Here is a 19,593-nt window from a genome sequence, read left to right on the forward strand (position 1 = left end):
GCCTGTGCACAAAAACTTCATATCAAAGTTATTCATTTAACAAATTCACCCCATTCACAATGTTATCAGTTATAATACTGCTCTTCTTCATAGGGTTACTTTATCTTTAATTTATCAAATTATGTTACACGTTATTCTCTCAAGATGAATTTTTAATTTTAAAGACTAAATTCTTGGCTCATCAGGATGGCATCTTAGAAAGGGGTAATTTCCACTCAGTCTCTGGTGGCATTACTCCAGGCTAGTTTCTTTCACCAATCAGAAAACCTTCAAAATGCTCACTTTTAACATGAAGTCTTTGGTGGCCACATTTTGTTTTCTAATGTTTGCATACATAGATGTGTAACAGCAAGAAAAGAAAGTTGGAAATTAGAGGCAACCATTAAAATAAATGGATGAATCACACAGAAGTAATGTTTGGCTCATGACAATTAAAAAACGGCAACTAGGGAATGTTAATAGCCTGATGACCAAGTGGGAATGAATTATTATCACTGCATTTCATTCTTTATAACAAATCCTCTAAGTCGATAAGAAATGTGAGTTATATTTCATCCCACTTAGAAAAGTTTTTACTGGGTTTACTACTTCAGTCATTTCCTTTACTTCCACTTCTTTTTGAATCCTTTCCTATTAATCCTATTAAGTCTATTATGGAGCATAAATACTTGGAATGACAAGATATTTCTTTAAGGTATACTTCAGAATGGTTGTCTGAAAAGAAGACCCATTTGTTTTGAATGAGACTATATTAACTGAATGCAGAAGTTTCTCAATGGGAAAAAGCTCAACTTTCTTCTTCCCATCATCTCTGCCATAAATGATTTCCCAAAGACTTCGCTTTCAGGTTTGTTCTTCATGGCATCACTAAAGAAGGAAAACCAGAAAGCAAACTACTGAGCTTGAGGACATCTGGGGTCAAAAACGCAAGAAAAGATGTTAACATGCAACAATGGTTTGAATACTCAAGATTCATGTTAACAAGTTCAATTATTGTATATGATATTTTCATTGATGAATAGGGCTCTGGGCATAAAATATGCCACTTCTATGTTTCATATCAAATTATCACACAAATCATTGCTTTCTGAGGCTTTGGATACTTTTACAGCTTAATTTGTGAACAGAAGTTTTACAACAAATTGTTTTTAACCAAATTATATCTTGAAAACTGTTTATGTAGAAAACCTAGGGAATAATGTAAACCACTCACTGTGGAAGTCCTTAAATTACATCACTACAGTCGAAAATACAGGAGGTAGAAGATAACTGAAAAGACAAAGGCAACATTAGATTAAAATCTAAAGCTCCTGTAGCTACTTAAAACATGGTTTTAGAAATTAAACCCAATATTTGTAGTAACTGCAGAAAGAGTTAAAATAAAATGTGCCATGAAACTCCTGATGTCATGCTTGATAATAAGGAGGTAGGAAGATGTAAGAACCAGGACACATGAGAACTGAGATTTTATCTACAACTCCAGTTTGCTTACTGAGGATGTACTTTCAAAATTCAGTCACCTTCTTCAGCTTCAGGCTCAGATTCTTCTTCAGCGTTTTTGAACCAGCCTATAGACTTTTCATTTGCTCAAGGAAGACACTTTTCCCCTTTGCTACATGTGCATCTTTATACTACTTCAGAATGGGCTCTTCACTCAGGACTTCAGCTTTATGAAAAAGCACCACTATTTTTGGAAGGCTTTCATGAAATGAATGTTGTCATAACAATACTCCTGAATCTTCAGTAATGGAGTCAGCTCAGACTGACCTTGGGTGAGTAGTAAAGGCAGCAAGTGGAGGGCTGTGTTGCTTCAAGTGTCTAATGGCTTGCTCTGCTACAAGCTCTTCTTTTTTGTTCCATTCCATAGTGCTCATTACACTTGACCAGACTATTCCAGTGACAACTGGTTCTAGTTCTGGTTCTGACAACCATATATCTGGGATGTTATTTTTTTCATCTCCTCTTTGACATATAAAATAATATCCTTAAATGGATCACCATGTGACATCTGTTCTTGAAATACTTTCTGGAGTTTTTTTACAAGCTTCTATGGTTTGCTGATTCTGAACATACTCTGAAAGCTCTTTCATGCCTGCCTCAGTAAAATACTTTGTGAAGTGTTTGACACTTTGCTTACTGGCGGGAAAAAGTTCCATCAGTCTGTTTTTCATACTGACTTTCCAAAGAATGCTACTGCATTGATATCTTTTACATTTATCCATGATTTAAAGAACTTTATAACAAAAGCTGCTGAAACCCCTTCTTTGACCAAATTCTCATTTTAAAGGCTACTAAGAATGGATGCATTGTGTCCCATTAGCTAGAAAAATACCAGTCAACAAAGCCATCTTGTTCCTTTCCAACTCTGAAAAACAACAGCAGCTTTTTAACTTCAGAAAAGAAGGGCAACAGGAGGCGGGGCAAGATGGCAGACTGGTGAGCTGTATGTTTTAGTTACTCCTCCAGGAAAGTAGGTAGAAAGCCAAGAACTGCGTGGACTGGACACCACAGAGCAATCTGACTTTGGGCATACTTCATACAACACTCATGAAAACGTGGAACTGCTGAGATCAGCGAAATCTGTAAGTTTTTGCGGCCAGGGGACCCGCGCCCCTCCCTGCCAGGCTCAGTCCCGGGGGAGGAGGGGCTGTCAGCTCCGGGAAGGAGAAGGCAGAACTGCAGTGGCAGCCCTTATCGGAAACTCATTCTACTGATTCAAACTCCAACCATAGATAGACTGAGACCAGACACCAGAGAATCTGAGAGCAGCCAGCCCAGCAGAGAGGAGACAGGCATAGAAAAAAAACAACACGAAAAACTCCAAAATAAAAGCGGAGGATTTTTGGAGTTCTGGTGAACATAGAAAGGGGAAGGGCCCTGAGGCGCATATGCAAATCCTGAAGAAAAGCTGATCTCTCTGCCCTGTGGACCTTTCCTTAATGGCCCTGGTTGCTTTGTCTCTTAGCATTTCAATAACCCATTAGATCTCTGAGGAGGGCCTGGTTTTTTTTGTTTGTTTGTTTGTTTTTGTTTTTTTTTTTTAATCCTTTTTTCTTTTTCTAAAACAATTACTCTAAGAAGCCCATTACAGAAAGCTTCAAAGACTTGCTATTTGGGCAGGTCAAGTCAAGAGCAGAACTAGGAGAGCTCTGAGACAAAACGCAATAATCCAGTGGCTGAGAAAATTCACTACACCACAACTTCCCAAGAAAAGGGGGGTGTCCGCTCACAGCCATCATCCTGGTGGACAGGAAACACTCCTGCCCATCGCCAGCCCCATAGCCCAGAACTACCCCAGACAACCCAGTGTGACGGAAGTGCTTCAAATAACAGGCACACACCACAAAACTGGGCGTGGACATTAGCCTTCCCTGCAACCTCAGCTGATTGTCCCAGAGTTGGGAAGGTAGAGCAGTGTGAATTAACAAAGCCCCATTCAGCCATCATTTCAGCAGACTGGGAGCCTCCCTACACAGCCCAGCAGCCCAGAACTGCCCTGGGGGGACGGCACTCACCTGTGACATAGCACAGTCATCCCTCAACAGAGGACCCGGGGTGCACGGCCTGGAAGAGGGGCCCACTTGCAAGTCTCAGGAGCCATATGCCAATACCAAGGACTTGTGGGTCAGTGGCAGAGACAAACTGTGGCAGGACTGAACTGAAGGATTAGACTATTGCAGCAGCTTTAAAACTCTAGGATCACCAGGGAGATTTTATTGTTAGAGCCACCCCCCCCCTCCCTGACTGCCCAGAAACACGCCCCATATACAGGGCAGGCAACACCAACTACACACGCAAGCTTGGTACACCAATTGGACCCCACAAGACTCACTCCCCCACTCACCAAAAAGGCTAAGCAGGGGAGAACTGGCTTGTGGAGAACAGGTGGCTCGTGGACGCCACCTGCTGGTTAATTAGAGAAAGTGTACTCCACAAAGCTGTAGATCTGATAAATTAGAGATAAGGACTTCAATTGGTCTACAAATCCTAAAAGAACCCTATCAAGTTCAGCAAATGCCACAAGGCCAAAAACAACAGAAAATTATAAAGCATATGAAAAAACCAGACGATATGGATAACCCAAGCCCAAGCACCCAAATCAAAAGACCAGAAGAGACACAGCACCTAGAGCAGCTACTCAAAGAACTAAAGATGAACAATGAGACCATAGTACAGGAGATAAAGGAAATCAAGAAGACCCTAGAAGAGCATAAAGAAGACATTGCAAGACTAAATAAAAAAATGGATGATCTTATGGAAATTAAAGAAACTGTTGACCAAATTAAAAAGATTCTGGACACTCATAGTACAAGACTAGAGGAAGTTGAACAACGAATCAGTGACCTCGAAGATGACAGAATGGAAAATGAAAGCATAAAAGAAAGAATGGGGAAAAAAATTGAAAAAATCGAAATGGACCTCAGGGATATGATAGATAATATGAAACGTCCAAATATAAGACTCATTGGTGTCCCAGAAGGGGAAGAAAAGGGTAAAGGTCTAGGAAGAGTATTCAAAGAAATTGTTGGGGAAAACTTCCCAAATCTTCTAAACAACATAAATACACAAATCATAAATGCTCAGCGAACTCCAAATAGAATAAATCCAAATAAACCCACTCCGAGATATATACTGATCACACTACCAAACACAGAAGAGAAGGAACAAGTTCTGAAAGCAGCAAGAGAAAAGCAATTCACCACATACAAAGGAAACAGCATAAGACTAAGTAGTGACTCCTCAGCAGCCACCATGGAGGCGAGAAGGCAGTGGCACGATATATTTAAAATTCTGAGTGAGAAAAATTTCCAGCCAAGAATACTTTATCCAGCAAAGCTCTCCTTCAAATTTGAGGGAGAGCTTAAATTTTTCACAGACAAACAAATACTGAGAGAATTTGCTAACAAGAGACCTGCCCTACTGGAGATACTCAAGGGAGCCCTACAGACAGAGAAACAAAGAAAGGACAGAGAGACTTGGAGAAAGGTTCAGTACTAAAGAGATTCGGTATGGGTACAATAAAGGATATTAATAGACAGAGGGGAAGAATATGACAAACATAAACCAAAGGATAAGATGGCTGATTCAAGAAATGCCTTCACGGTTATAACGTTGAATGTAAATGGATTAAACTCCCCAATTAAAAGATATAGATTCGCAGAATGGATCAAAAAAAATGAACCATCAATATGTTGCATACAAGAGACTCATCTTAGACACAGGGACACAAAGAAACTGAAAGTGAAAGGATGGAAGAAAATATTTCATGCAAGCTACAGCCAAAAGAAAGCAGGTGTAGCAATATTAATCTCAGATAAAATAGACTTCAAATGCAGGGATGTTTTGAGAGACAAAGAAGGCCACTACGTACTAATAAAAGGGGCAATCCAGCAAGAAGAAATAACAATCGTAAATGTCTATGCACCCAACCAAGGTGCCACAAAATACATGAGAGAAACACTGGCAAAACTAAAGGAAGCAATTGATGTTTCCACAATAATTGTGGGAGACTTCAACACATCACTCTCTCCTATAGATAGATCAACCAGACAGAAGACCAATAAGGAAATTGAAAACCTAAACAATCTGATAAATGAATTAGATTTAACAGACATATACAGGACATTACATCCCAAATCACCAGGATACACATACTTTTCTAGTGCTCATGGAACTGTCTCCAGAAGAGATCATATGCTGGGACATAAAACAAGCCTCAATAAATTTAAAAAGATTGAAATTATTCAAAGCACATTCTCTGACCACAATGGAATACAATTAGAAGTCAATAACCATCAGAGACTTAGAAAATTCACAAATACCTGGAGGTTAAACAACACACTCCTAAACAATCAGTGGGTTAAAGAAGAAATAGCAAGAGAAATTGCTAAATATATAGAGACGAATGAAAATGAGAACACAACATACCAAAACCTATGGGATGCAGCAAAAGCAGTGCTAAGGGGGAAATTTATAGCACTAAACGCATATATTAAAAAGGAAGAAAGAGCCAAAATCAAAGAACTAATGGATCAACTGAAGAAGCTAGAAAATGAACAGCAAACCAATCCTAAACCAAGTACAAGAAAAGAAATAACAAGGATTAAAGCAGAAATAAATGACATAGAGAACAAAAAAACAATAGAGAGGATAAATATCACCAAAAGTTGGTTCTTTGAGAAGATCAACAAGATTGACAAGCCCCTAGCTAGACTGACAAAATCAAAAAGAGAGAAGACCCATATAAACAAAATAATGAATGAAAAAGGTGACATAACTGCAGATCCTGAAGAAATTAAAAAAATTATAAGAGGATACTATGAACAACTGTATGGCAACAAACTGGATAATGTAGAGGAAATGGACAATTTCCTGGAAACATATGAACAACCTAGACTGACCAGAGAAGAAATAGAAGACCTCAACCAACCCATCACAAGCAAAGAGATCCAATCAGTCATCAAAAATCTTCCCACAAATAAATGCCCAGGGCCAGATGGCTTCACAGGGGAATTCTACCAAACTTTCCAGAAAGAACTGACACCAATCTTACTCAAACTCTTTCAAAACATTGAAGAAAATGGAACACTACCTAACTCATTTTATGAAGCTAACATCAATCTAATACCGAAACCAGGCAAAGATGCTACAAAAAAGGAAAACTACCGGCCAATCTCCCTAATGAATATAGATGCAAAAATCCTCAACAAAATACTTGCAAATCGAATCCAAAGACACATTAAAAAAATCATACACCATGACCAAGTGGGGTTTATTCCAGGCATGCAAGGATGGTTCAATATAAGAAAATCAATCAATGTATTACAACACATTAACAAGTCAAAAGGGAAAAATCAATTGATCATCTCAATAGATGCTGAAAAAGCATTTGACAAAATCCAACATCCCTTTTTGATAAAAACACTTCAAAAGGTAGGAATTGAAGGAAACTTCCTCAACATGATAAAGAGCATATATGAAAAACCCACAGCCAGCATAGTACTCAATGGTGAGAGACTGAAAGCCTTCCCTCTAAGATCAGGAACAAGACAAGGATGCCCGCTATCACCACTGTTATTCAACATTGTGCTGGAAGTGCTAGCCAGGGCAATCCGGCAAGACAAAGAAATAAAAGGCATCCAAATTGGAAAAGAAGAAGTAAAACTGTCATTGTTTGCAGATGATATGATCTTATATCTAGAAAACCCTGAGAAATCGACGATACAGCTACTAGAGCTAATAAACAAATTTAGCAAAGTAGCGGGATACAAGGTTAATGCACATAAGTCAGTAATGTTTCTATATGCTAGAAATGAACAAACTGAAGAGACACTCAAGAAAAAGATACCATTTTCAATAGCAACTAAAAAAATCAAGTACCTAGGAATCAACTTAACCAAAGATGTAAAAGACCTATACAAAGAAAACTACATAACTCTACTAAAAGAAATAGAAGGGGACCTTAAAAGATGGAAAAATATTCCATGTTCTTGGATAGGAAGACTAAATGTCATTAAGATGTGAATTCTACCCAAACTCATCTACAGATTCAATGCAATCCCAATCAAAATTCCAACAACCTACTTTGCAGACTTGGAAAAGCTAGTTATCAAATTTATTTGGAAAGGGAAGATGCCTCGAATTGCTAAAGACACTCTAAAAAAGAAAAACGAAGTGGGAGGACTTACACTCCCTGACTTTGAAGCCTATTATAAAGCCACAGTTGCCAAAACAGCATGGTACTGGCACAAAGATAGACATATAGATCAATGGAATCGAATTGAGAATTCGGAGACAGACCCTCAGATCTATGGCCGACTGATCTTTGATAAGGCCCCCAAAGTCACTGAACTGAGTCACAATGGTCTTTTCAACAAATGGGGCTGGGAGAGTTGGATATCCATATCCAAAAGAATGAAAGAGGACCCCTACCTCACCCCCTACACAAAAATTAACTCAAAATGGACCAAAGATCTCAATATAAAAGAAAGTACCATAAAACTCCTAGAAGATAATGTAGGAAAACATCTTCAAGACCTTGTGTTAGGCGGCCACTTCCTAGACTTTACACCCAAAGCCCAAGCAACAAAAGAGAAAATAGATAAATGGGAACTCCTCAAGCTTAGAAGTTTCTGCACGTCAAAGGAATTTCTCAAAAAGGTAAAGAGGCAGCCAACTCAATGGGAAAAAATTTTTGGAAACCATGTATCTGACAAAAGACTGTTATCTTGCATATATAAAGAAATCCTACAACTCAATGACAGTAGTACAGTCGGCCCAATTATAAAATGGGCAAAAGATATGAAAAGACAGTTCTCTGAAGAGGAAATACAAATGGCCAAGAAACACATGAAAAAATGTTCAGCTTCACTAGCTATTAGAGAGATGCAAATTAAGACCACAATGAGATACCATCTAACACCGGTTAGAATGGCTGCCATTAAACAAACAGGAAACTACAAATGCTGGAGGGGATGTGGAGAAATTGGAACTCTTATTCACTGTTGGTGGGACTGTATAATGGTTCAGCCACTCTGGAAGTCAGTCTGGCAGTTCCTTAGAAAACTAGATATAGAGTTACCATTCGATCCAGCGATTGCACTTCTCGGTATATACCCGGAAGATCGGAAAGCAGTGACACCAACAGATATCTGCACGCCAATGTTCATAGCAGCATTATTCACAATTGCCAAAAGATGGAAACAACCCAAATGTCCTTCAACAGATGAGTGGATAAATAAAATGTGGTATATACACACGATGGAATACTACGCGGCAGTAAGAAGGAACGATCTCGTGAAACATATGACAACATGGATGAACCTTGAGGACATAATGCTAAGCGAAATAAGCCCGGCACAAAAAGAGAAATATTATATGCTACCACTAATGTGAACTTTGAAAAATGTAAAACAAATGGCTTATAATGTAGAATGTAGGGGAACTAGCAATAGAGAGCAATTAAGGAAGGGGGAACAATAATCCAAGAAGAACAGATAAGCTATTTAACGTTCTGGGGATGCCCAGGAATGACTATGGTCTGTTAATTTCTGATGGATATAGTAGGAGCAAGTTCACAGAAATGTTGCTATATTAGGGAACTTTCTTGGGGTAAAGTAGGAACATGTTGGAAGTTAAGCAGTTATCTTAGGTTAGTTGTCTTTTTCTTACTCCCTTGTTATGGTCTCTTTGAAATGTTCTTTTATTGTATGTTTGTTTTCTTTTTAACTTTTTTTTCATACAGTTGATTTAAAAAAGAAGGGAAAGTTAAAAAAAAGAAAAAAAAAACAAGGAAAAAAAAAAGATGTAGTGCCCCCTTGAGGAGCCTGTGGAGAATGCAGGGGTATTCGCCTACCCCACCTCCATGGTTGCTAACATGACCATAGACATAGGGGACTGGTGGTTTGATGGGTTGGGCCCTCTACCACAGGTTTTACCCTTGGGAAGACGGTTGCTGCAAAGGAGAGCCTAGGCCTCCCTATGGTTGTGCCTAAGAGCCTCCTCCCGAATGCCTCTTTGTTGCTCAGATGTGGCCCTGTCTCTCTAGCTAAGCCAACTTGAAAGGTGAAATCACTGCCCTCCCCCCTACGTGGGATCAGACACCCAAGGGAGTGAATCTCCCTGGCAACGTGGAATATGACTCCCGGGGAGGAATGTAGACCTGGCATCGTGGGACGGAGAACATCTTCTTGACCAAAAGGGGGATGTGAAAGGAAATGAAATAAGCTTCAGTGGCAGAGAGAATCCAAAAGGAGCCGAGAGGTCACTCTGGTGGGCACTCTTACGCACACTTTAGACAACCCTTTTTAGGTTCTAAAGAATTGGGGTAGCTGGTGGTGGATACCTGAAACTATCAAACTACAACCCAGAACCCATGAACCTCGAAGACAGTTGTATAAAAATGTAGCTTATGAGGGGTGACAAGGGGATTGGGAAAGCCATAAGGACCACACTCCACTTCGTCTAGTTTATGGATGGATGAGTAGAAAAATAGGGGAAGGAAACAAACAGACAAAGGTACCCAGTGTTGTTTTTTACCTCAATTGCTCTTTTTCACTCTAATTATTATTCTTGTTATTCTTGTGTGTGTGCTAATGAAGGTGTCAGGGATTGATTTGGGTGATGAATGTACAACTATGTAATGGTACTGTGAACAATCGAAAGTACGATTTGTTTTGTATGACTGCGTGGTATATGAATATATCTCAATAAAATGAAGATTAAAAAAAAAAAAAAAAAGCCATAATGCTGAGCAAAATAAGCCAGGCACAAAAAGAGAGATATTGTATGTTACCACTAATGTGAATTCTGTGAAAAATGTACAATGTTTTATACTGTAGAATGTAGGGGACCTAGAGATACCAATTAGTGGAGGGGGAATGATAATCTAATAAGAACAGATAAACTATGGAGGGTAATCTCAATGTTATGGGAATGCTCAGGAATGATTATGGTTTGTAAACTTTCTTGGATATAGTAAGATCATGTTGGAAGCAATAGAGTTATTTTAAAAAAAAAAAAAAAGAAAAGAAGGGCAACAAAATAAGATTTCCGTGGCTAAGAGAATTCAAATAGAGTCAAGAGGCTGTCCTGGAGGTTACTCCTATGAGGTTACTTCACCTAGATATGCCAAATGACCACAGTATGATAAACCCAAGTCAACAGTAGTCCCGGAAACCTTAAAGAATACCCAGATCCCTATCTGTGACTATAAATTTTCACTCACTAAGTTTATTCTTCAAAATCTTAAATTCTTCAGAGAACTCCTATGCCAGCTAAGTCCCAAAACCCAGAGGTATTAGCCTCTTCAAGAACAACAACCAGACGTGTCCCCTTTTCCCATAATGTTGACATCCGTTTTCAACATGAACAAGTTAGGGTGGTCACTGCTTGGACATCCCTGAAGATCGGCAAAGTGATTCAACTAGAGGAAGGGGTAGCAACAGACAAGGTGGAATTTAACAATGGATTATGACTATTGAATCTCTATATAATTTTCGTTTTCTTCCTTGCTAGAGTATTAGAATAGCTAGAAGGAAAGAATTGAAATGGTGGAACTGTAACCCATAGCATCCTTTGACATTTGTTCTACAGCTACTTGTTAAATTGTAATTTGAAAGCTATCATCTTTTGCATATATGTGATATTTCACAATAAGGAAATAACTGAAACTATGGTACTGTAACTCATAACAACTTTGGAAATTTCTTATATAACTACTTGTTAAATTATACTTTGAAAGATATTACCTTCTTGTATATATGTTATATTTCACAATGGGGAAGTGACTGAAACTGTGAAATTAGCGCTCTACCTGCTTGTTAAATTCCACTTGGAGAGTTATCACTTCTATGTATATAAGTTATATTCTACAATTTTAAAATATGAAAAAAAACCCAAAAACCTTTTTACAGGTATTTATAGCACCTGATTTACTTGTTAGAAACCTGAACAAATGATTGTATGGTCTCTAGGTCTTCTTGTGCTGCGAACATACAGACATCTGTAGGGGTCATGTTATCTGCCACCTGGAGCCGGCATTCCACCTGCCACCAGAATATCAGACTGTTTGTCCATATCAGCAGTAATGAAGTTTTGCTCCAAAAGCATCAAGAAACTTTGCTTCTGAAACTGAGTAGGGTCAAACCTCTCTTTTTTTTCTCTTGTCCTAGTTTTAAAGCGCTGTCCTGATAGCACTGGGTTTTGCTGCTTTTGATTATTCATAAAAGACACCTGAATTTAAGGTGAAGAGGAAAGAGTCAGATATTATGGCATTGGAGGATCTTGAGCAAAGAAGTGCTATGATTGCACTTGAAAGCCAGAGTGATCCTTTTAAAATCTCTGTGAGAAGGTTCTACTTCTGGCATGACAATATGAGGAGCACGACTTACCTGCTCTATGTTGAGATATCATAAGTGTATAGATAGTTTTTCAACTTCAGGGACCAGTTGAGATCATTTATCAATGAAGGAAGATAGAAAAGTGATGGGGTCCAAGGATTAAACCATGGGCACCCTAGTATTTGGAGATCAGGGGTATTAGATTGATAGATTGCTTAATCAATCAATAGATGTGTGGAGATAGATACACATACATATAGCTTTAAGGTATTTTAATAATTTGTACTATTACAAATTATCATTTAAATCATTTATTATTTAAATTAAATTTAATTTAAATAATTATTTAAATTATTGTAAATTTAAATATTAAATTATTATTTGGTTATAATATATTTAATTATAAATTAAATTATTATTGTAAATTTAATTATTGTAAAGTATTACAGTAACATTTTGCTCAAACTCTCACCAACATGAATTATTATCTATCATTTTTTTCCCCAGAAAATATATCAAACATGGAAAAGTATGGAAAATATTCTAACAGACATCCATGTGTTCACTGTCTACATCTAGCACACCTTAACATTTTGCCATATTTTATTTTGTACGTGTGTATTATAATGACTGTAATGTATAGTTTTGTATGCATATGATTCTACTACCTAAATGGAATGAAACTGATTTTATCATGTTACATCTTGAATTGCTGTCACTTCACATTGTGTTAGAGATTTATATTTTATATCACGTATAGGCAGAATTCATTCATTTTAACTGCTGTTTAGTATTGCATTGTGTGGCCAAACAATCATTTTTCTAGTTTGCAAAACCCAGAAATGTGGTCTTGGGTTTAGCTTGACGATCAGACTTAGAAGACTCAACCGGTCTTTTTCTTTTAATTAAACTTTTTAATTTGAGATTGTTGCAGATTCACATGCTGTTTTAAAATACAGACAAATTGCCTGTATCCTTTACCCAGTTGCCCCCAATTGTAACAGCTTGCAGAACAATAGTACATTTTCACTGGCAGGAAATTGACATGATACCATCAAGATATGGAACGATTTCATCCTCACAAAGAAGCCTGTGTTGGTTTTCTTATAGCTGCCAACACCCCCTTCCTGTTCCTCCCCATCCTCCTGGAACCGTGGCAACCACTCATCTGTCCTCCATTGTAAAGTCTTGTCATTTCAGGAATTATACATAAATGAAATCATACATTATGTAACTTTTGGACTTGGCTTATTTTGCACAACATAATTGTTTGGAGCGTCATCAAAATGGTCCTGGCTATCAATAGTTAATTCCCTTTTATTGCTGAGTCATATTCTGTTGTATGGATGTACCACAGTTTCTTTAACCATTCCCCCATTGAAGGGCATCTGGGTTGTTTCCAGTTTTTGGCAATTACGGATTTTTCATGTATTCCTAAGTTTTCATTCTATGGATGTCCATGAGTGCCATTACGAGGTCGTACATTTAGTTTTTGTTTTTTTTCTTAAGAAATTTCCAAACTATTTTCCAGAGTGACTGTATTTTTATACATTCACACCAATGATCTATGAGAGATCCAGTTTCTCTGCATCCTCACCAGTATTTGGCATTGTCACTATTTTTTTTATTTTGGCTATTCTAACAGGTGTGTAGTGATATCTCATCATGGTTGTTTTGGTTTGCTAAAGCTGCCGAAATGCAATATACCAGAAGTGGACTGGCTTTTAACAATGGGGATTTATTTGCTTACAAGTTGCAGTTTTTAGGCCATGAAAATGTCCAACTCAAGGCATCAACAGGGCAATACCTGGATTCTGAAGACAAGCTGCTGGCATCCAGAATACGTCTGTCACATGGGAAGGCACATGGCTGGCATTGGCTGGTCCTTCACTCCGGGTTTTGTTTCTTTCAGCTTCTGGTTCCAGTGGCTTCTTCTCTTGTTTTCTATGGGGCCTCTCTTAGCTTCTCCAGGGCTTTCCTGTATGAGCTTTTCTCTTAACTTTCCTCAGCTTCTTTGGGGCTTCTCTCAGCAATCTGGGTTTTTTCTTTCTTTTATCCTCTCATAAAAGGATTTTATGAGGATAAGTAAGAGGATTGAGACCCACCTTGAATGGGCTGGGTCACATCTCAATTGAAATAACCTAACCAAATGGTCTACACCCACATGAATGGATTAAAAGAGCATAGCCTTATCTTGGGTACATAACAGCTCCAAACCACCACAGTGGTCTTAAATAGCATTTCCCTAATGGCTAGTGATGTTGAACATCTATGTGATCTTTTGTGCCTGGCTTCTTTCACTTAGCATAAGGGTTTCAAGGTTGATCCATGTTGTAGCATGTGCCAGTATTTCATCCCTTCTTGTGGTTTTACCACATTTTGTTTATCCATTCCTCAGTTGAAGGATAGTTGGTTTATTTTCACTTTTTGGCTATTATGAATAATATTGCTATAAACATTCCTGTACAGGTTTTTATGTGGCCATATGTTTGCAGTTCTCTTGTATATTCACTAGAATTCAGTAGTTAGAGATGTAGAGGGGATCCAGGGCATTTAATTATGTTTTAAGATCATCAATAATAAGGGATCTTCCCATATCCATGGGAAGGAGACAACTCTTCTAAGATTTAACATCTGAACTTAGCACACCTCCACTTCCACACTTTACCTCCCTATTCCCATTCTGGAGAAGTAAAAACTTAGCCAAAGGAATGGTGTAGAGTATTGGTCTCAGTGCATGTTAACTGGATGAAGTGTGGCAGTTTAAAGCTGTTATGTACTCCAGAAAAGGCCATGCTCTTTTTTTTTTTTTTGGTATTTTTTATTAAGATTTATTCGCACACCATACAATCATCCAAAATATACAATCAGTTGATCACATTACTATCATATAGTTGTTCATTGATCACCCTGATCTATTTTTTAACATTTTCCTTGTACCAGAAAAAGTGATAATAAGAATAAAAAAATAGTGAAAAAAGAACACCCAAATTGTCCCCCACCTCCTGCCCTATTTTTCCTTTAGTTTTTTGCCCCATTTTTCTACTCATCCATCCCATACACTGGATAAAAGGAGTGCGATCCACAAGGTTTTCAAAATCACCCTGTCACCCCTTGTAAGCTACATTATCATACAATCTTCATGAATCAAGACCACTGGCTTGGGGTTTGAGAGTTTCAGGTATTTACTTCTAGCTATTCCAATACATTAAAACCTAAAAAGTGTTATCTATATAGTGCATAAGAATGTCCGCCAGAGTGATCTCTCGACTCCATTTGAATTCTCTTAGCCACTGAAGCTTTATTTCATTTCATTTCACGTCCTCCTTTTGGTCAAGAAGATGTTCTCAATCCCACAATGGGTCCGTGCTCTTTTTTTTTTTTTTTTTTAATTGAAACCCTTTTAATGGTAATATGGAAAATAATTTCCATTAAAGAAAATCAATTACCATATATAACATCATTGCTAACATAAGAAAAGTGTAGATAGAATAAAACAATAAAGGTGCTAAACTCTGCATAAAGATATAATAGGCATTTCCTCCAACATGAAATCAGAAAATACAGAAAATCAAAAATAAACCTATATAAAGAAAGTTAAATAAAATTACTTAACTGTAGATAAAAGGAAAGCACACACAAAAGGTCATGTTCTTATTTTGTGTAGAATAGATCACATTCTATATTTGAACAACGTTTCACCTCAATTCCATTATGTCTAGGATAATATGTAAACGAATATACTTTCCTAGCAGATTTCAGCACCAAGAATGTGCTGAATATCTTGAGGACAATAACAGATTCTAAAATGGCTTATAGCTAATCCAAATATGGATAATTGATTTTTTTTAACTTTTTTTAAAATCAACTTTATGAAAAATAAAAAAATTTAAAAAAAATTAAAAAAATACAATAAAAGAACATTTCAAAGAGACCATAACAAGGGAGTAAGAAAAAGACAACTAACCTAAGATAACTACTTTACTTCCAACATGTTCCTACTCTACCCCAAGAAAGTTACCTAATATAGCAACATTTCTGTGAACTTGTTCCTACTATACCCATCAGAAATTAACAGACCATAGTCATTCCTGGGCATTCCCAGAACGTTAAATTTACCCATGATAGCTTATCTGTTCTTCTTGGATTATTGTTCCCCCTTCCTTAATTTCTCTCTATCGCTAGTTCCCCTACATTCTACATTATAAACCATTTGTTTTACATTTTTCAAAGTTCACATTAGTGGTAGCATATAATATTTCTCTTTTTGTGCCTGGCTTATTTCGCTCAGCATTATGTCTTCAAGGTTCATCCATGTTGTCATATGTTTCACGAGATCGTTCCTTCCTACTGCCGTGTAGTATTCCATCGTGTGTATATACCACATTTTATTTATCCACTCATCTGTTGAAGGACATTTGGGTTGTTTCCATCTCTTGGCAATTGTGAATAATGCTCCTATGAACATTGGCATGCAGATGTCTGTTCGTGTCAGTGCTTTCCGATCTTCCGGGTATATACCGAGAAGTGCGATCGCTGGATCGAATGGTAACTCTATATCTAGTTTTCTAAGGAACTGCCAGACTGACTTCCAGAGTGGCTGAACCATTATACAGTCCCACCAACAATGAATAAGAGTTCCAATTTCTCCACATCCCTTCCAGCATTTGTAGTTTCCTGTTTGTTTAATGGCAGCCATTCTAATCGGTGTGAGATGGTATCTCATTGTGGTCTTAATTTGTATCTCTCTAATAGCTAGTGAAGCTGAACATTTTTTCATGTGTTTCTTGGCCATTTGTATTTCCTCTTCAGAGAAGTGTCTTTTCATATCTTTTGCCCATTTTATAACTGGGCTGTCTATACTATTGTCATTGAGTTGTAGGATTTCTTTATATATGCAAGATATCAGTCTTTTGTCAGATGCATGGTTTCCAAAATTTTTTTCCCATTGAGTTGGCTGCCTCTTTACCTTTTTGAGAAATTCCTCTGAGGTACAGAAACTTCTAAGCTTGAGGAGTTCCCATTTATCTATTTTTTCTTTTGTTGCTTGTGCTTTGGGTGTAAAGTCTAGGAAGTGTCCGCCTAATACAAGGTCTTGAAGATGTTTTCCTACATTATCTTCTAGGAGTTTTATGGTACTTTCTTTTATATTGAGATCTTTGGTGCATTTTGAGTTAATTTTTGTGTAGGGTGTGAAGTAGGGGTCCTCTTTCATTCTTTTGTATATGGATATCCAACTCTCCCAGCCCCATTTGTTGAAAAGACCATTATGACCCAGTTCAGTGACTTTGGGGGCCTTATCAAAGATCAGTCGGCCATAGATCTGGGGGTCTATCTCCGAATTCTCAATTCGATTCCATTGATCTATATGTCTATCTTTGTACCAGTACCATGCTGTTTTGACAACTGTGGCTTCAGCAATTCGAGGCATCTTCCCTTTCCAAATAAATTTGATAACTAGCTTTTCCAAGTCTGCAAAGTAGGTTGTTGGAATTTTGATTGGGATTGCATTGAATCTGTAGATGAGTTTGGGTAGAATTGACATCTTAATGACATTTAGCCTTCCTATCCATGAACATGGAATATTTTTCCATCTCTTGAGGTCCCCTTCTATTTCTTTTAGTAGAGTTATGTAGTTTTCTTTGTATAGGTCTTTTACATCTTTGGTTAAGTTGATTCCTAGGTACTTGATTTTTTTAGTTGCTATTGAAAATGGTATCTTTTTCTTGAGTGTCTCTTCAGTTTGTTCATTTCTAGCATATAGAAACATTACTGACTTATGTGCATTAATCTTGTATCCCGCTACTTTGCTAAATTTGTTTATTAGCTCTAGTAGCTGTATCATCGATTTCTCAGGGTTTTCCAGATATAAGATCATATCATCTGCAAACAATGACAGTTTTACTTCTTCTTTTCCAATTTGGATGCCTTTTATTTCTTTGTCTTGCCGGATTGCCCTGGCTAGCACTTCCAGCACAATGTTGAATAACAGTGGTGACAGCGGGCATCCTTGTCTTGTTCCTGATCTTAGAGGGAAGGCTTTCAGTCTCTCACCATTGAGTACTATGCTGGCTGTGGGTTTTTCATATATGCTCTTTATCATGTTGAGGAAGTTTCCTTCAATTCCTACCTTTTGAAGTGTTTTTATCAAAAACGGATGTTAGATTTTGTCAAATGCTTTTTCAGCATCTATTGAGATGATCATTTGATTTTTCCCTTTCGAATAGTTAATGTGTTGTAATACATTGATTGATTTTCTTATGTTGAACCATCCTTGCATGCCTGGAATGAACCCCACTTGGTCATGGTGTATGATTTTTTTAATGTGTCTTTGGATTCGATTTGCAAGTATTTTGTTGAGGATTTTTGCATCTATATTCATTAGGGAGATTGGCCAGTAGTTTTCCTTTTTTGTAGCATCTTTGCCTGGTTTTGGTATTAGATTGATGTTAGCTTCATAAAATGAATTAGGTAGTGTTCCATTTTCTTTAATGTTTTGAAAGAGTTTGAGTAAGATTGGTGTCAGTTCTTTCTGGAAAGTTTGGTAGAATTCCCCTGTGAAGCCATCTGGCCCTGGGCATTTATTTGTGGGAAGCTTTTTGATGACTGATAGGATCTCTTTGCTTGTGATGGGTTGGTTGAGGTCTTCTATTTCTTCTCTGGTCAGTCTAGGTTGTTCATATGTTTCCAGGAAATTGTCCATTTCCTCTACATTATCCAGTTTGTTGCCATACAGTTGTTCATAGTATCCTCTTATAATTTTTTTTAATTTCTTCGGGATCTGCAGTTATGTCACCTTTTTCATTCATTATTTTGTTTATATGGGTCTTCTCTCTTTTTGATTTTGTCAGTCTAGCTAGGGGCTTGTCAATCTTGTTGATCTTCTCAAAGAACCAACTATTGGTGATATTTATTCTCTCTATTGTTTTTTTGTTCTCTATGTCATTTATTTCTGCTTTAATCCTTGTTATTTCTTTTCTTCTACTTGGTTTAGGATTGGTTTGCTGTTCATTTTTTAGCTTCTTCAGTTGATGCATTAGTTCTTTGATTTTGGCTCTTTCTTCCTTTTTAATATATGCGTTTAGTGCTATAAATTTCCCCCTCAGTACTGCTTTTGCTGCATCCCATAGGTTTTGGTATGTTGTGTTCTCATTTTCATTCGTCTCTATATATTTAGCAATTTCTCTTGCTATTTCTTCTTTAACCCACTGATTGTTTAGGAGTGTGTTGTTTAACGTCCAGGTATTTGTGAATTTTCTAAGTCTCTGATGGTTATTGACTTCTAATTGTATTCCATTGTGGTCAGAGAATGTGCTTTGAATAATTTCAATCTTTTTAAATTTATTGAGCCTTGTTTTATGTCCCAGCATATGATCTATTCTGGAGAAAGTTCCGTGAGCACTAGAGAAGTATGTGTATCCTGGTGATTTGGGATGTAATGTTCTATATATGTCTGTTAAATCCAATTCATTTATCAGATTGTTTAGGTTTTCAATTTCCTTATTGGTCTTCTGTCTGGTTGATCTATCTATAGGAGAGAGTGATGTGTTGAAGTCTCCTACAATTATTGTGGAAACATCAATTGCTTCCTTTAGTTTTGCCAGTGTTTCTCTCATGTATTTTGTGGCACCTTGATTGGGTGCGTAAACATTTATGATTGTTATTTCTTCTTGTTGAATTGCCCCTTTTATTAAAATGTAGTGGCCTTCTTTGTCTCTCAAAACATCCCTGCATTTAAAGTCTATTTTATCTG

General features: G+C 37.3%; 1 pseudogene; it reads right to left on the reverse strand.

The window, feature by feature from the left end:
• Positions 1–1,512: 1,512 nt before the first annotated feature.
• On the reverse strand, positions 1,513–11,724 carry LOC119522313 (annotated as a pseudogene).
• Positions 11,725–19,593: the final 7,869 nt, after the last annotated feature.

The sequence above is a fragment of the Choloepus didactylus genome, chromosome X (genome assembly GCF_015220235.1).
Source record: "Choloepus didactylus isolate mChoDid1 chromosome X, mChoDid1.pri, whole genome shotgun sequence".
Classification (NCBI taxonomy): Eukaryota; Metazoa; Chordata; class Mammalia; order Pilosa; family Megalonychidae; genus Choloepus; species Choloepus didactylus.